Below are 1,768 nucleotides of genomic sequence, written 5' to 3'. Positions count from 1 at the left end.
AATAGACCATTTTTAATAAAAATTCGCCAAAATTGGAAATTTAAGGAAAAGTAACGAAATTTTTTGCAGTATTCTGAGAATAATGTCTAGGCTATCGATTGCTATCAACACTGGCGCCAAATAATATTTTGTTATAGCACAATTTAGCGAAATTCTTACATAGTAACTACAATTTTATGCACCATATACTTTGGATCAAGTCCACATTCTGTTTATATAATCTAACTAAAATAAATGCTACATTTGGGTGCTTTTTCCCGTAAAAGCCGTTGATTTGTTACAGTTTTAATTACAAAAAATGTTACGTAATAGCAATTTTTAGTTTTGTAATTTATTTTGTATTCGCTAAAAACCTCTTTATTATAATAAATACATACATATGTATGTATATGTGTATATGATTGATTATTTTTCTAAATTATTTCCCACTTTTTAAATATTTTCAAATTCATATTTTATTTTTTTTCTTCACTAATTTATTTTCGAACCTTCGCATTATTAAAAGCATTTTATTACCATCTCGTGTTAATAGCTATTTTTTTTAGCAATATGCAAGTATTTCTAAAATTTTAAATGATTTTTGTTTAAATATATTTTTTTTCATAAAATATTTCACATTTTTAACTTCTTTCTCACTTTATGCTAACTCAAGTGTTTACCTTTCTACTTGTTATATTTTACGCGTGAATTGCGCACGCGCGCGTTCGCTTTTTCGCAACACAACTTCACCGTGGCAGCGCCAAAGAACATTTGCGCATGCGCTAAATTCTCGATTGCAATTTAGACGCTGGCAAAGACATCAGCATCATCTCACAGCAGAAACATCACCAAGCAATGGCCATGAACGAATTTTCCTTTCTTGTTTTTATTTTCTCCTTCTTTCAACATTTATCCATGTAAAGCTGACATTCTCTTTTGCGGTGAAAAGTGGTGCTGTAAAATAGAAAATATATAGAAAGCTTTTTCTATCGCCGCAGTTACGGTGAGCAGAGTTCAGCGTTGGACCGTTTACCCAAGCAAGGTTGCAGGCACATATGTCCACATGTCCGTATGTATGTATGTATGCGCATATGAATGCAACTGGGAGCAGTGCACACATGTGTTTGTGTGTGAATTGGGTTATTTGTTGATTGAGGAGCTGATGTCGGTCTAAAGTGGGGCAAATGCAAAACAAGCAAACACCTGTCGAAAAACTCATATGAGCCGTTAAATTGTCGACGAATATGCTTTAAAATTTCCATAATAGAGACGTTTGTATAAAAGAAGTTACAAAATTTTCTCTAAAACTCTTAAAACTATTTCAATTGAATACACATTATAAAAGGAATTTTATTTACAAATAATCCAAATATATTGTATATTTTCAGAACCTCTTAAAACTATTTCAATTGAATACACATTATAAAAGGAATTTTATTTACAAATAATCCAAATATATTGTATATTTTCAGAACAATTGCAGATACTTACTAATCATGGGGTGTCCCTAGCGGTGGACTAAGTGCAGAATATATACATTAATAGCTAGACCTAGAGCCAAACATCGAACAACGCAAAAAAGAAAACTTTGGGAGGATAAATGTTCTTCTTATCATAAAATTATTAAAATCCTGCACTTCGCATAATTTTCATTATCAGAAAGCTGCTATCAATTGCATTTTTATAAATATAGTTATTAATAAAAACTTTGTTTAATAAAGCACTTTTTAACAATTGCATTTGTTGGTCGTTTTACGAATTTTTATTTCTTTTTAAAGAAATTTTGTTT

General features: G+C 30.3%; 2 protein-coding genes across 2 annotated transcripts in view; one reads left to right on the top strand and one right to left on the bottom strand.

Annotated features, from left to right (window-relative positions):
* LOC108976193 overlaps nt 1-831 on the bottom strand; it is an 80,117-nt gene extending 79,286 nt beyond the window's left edge. Inside the window, exon 1 of the mRNA XM_018945126.1 lies at nt 660-831. The gene's annotated coding sequence lies outside the window, so the exon portion shown is untranslated. The remainder of the gene's footprint in view (nt 1-659) is intronic.
* LOC108976199 (protein ORD) overlaps nt 1-1,661 on the top strand; it is a 55,652-nt gene extending 53,991 nt beyond the window's left edge. The window contains exon 8 of the mRNA XM_018945138.1: nt 1,452-1,661. The gene's annotated coding sequence lies outside the window, so the exon portion shown is untranslated. The remainder of the gene's footprint in view (nt 1-1,451) is intronic.
* The last annotated feature ends 107 nt before the right edge of the window (nt 1,662-1,768 follow it).

The sequence above is a fragment of the Bactrocera latifrons genome, unplaced genomic scaffold, assembly GCF_001853355.1.
Source record: "Bactrocera latifrons isolate USDA-ARS-PBARC rearing strain unplaced genomic scaffold, ASM185335v1 scaffold_74, whole genome shotgun sequence".
Lineage (NCBI taxonomy): Eukaryota > Metazoa > Arthropoda > Insecta > Diptera > Tephritidae > Bactrocera > Bactrocera latifrons.
The sequence above is the reverse complement of the archived record's forward strand: the minus strand, read 5'-3'. Positions and strand labels throughout refer to the sequence as shown.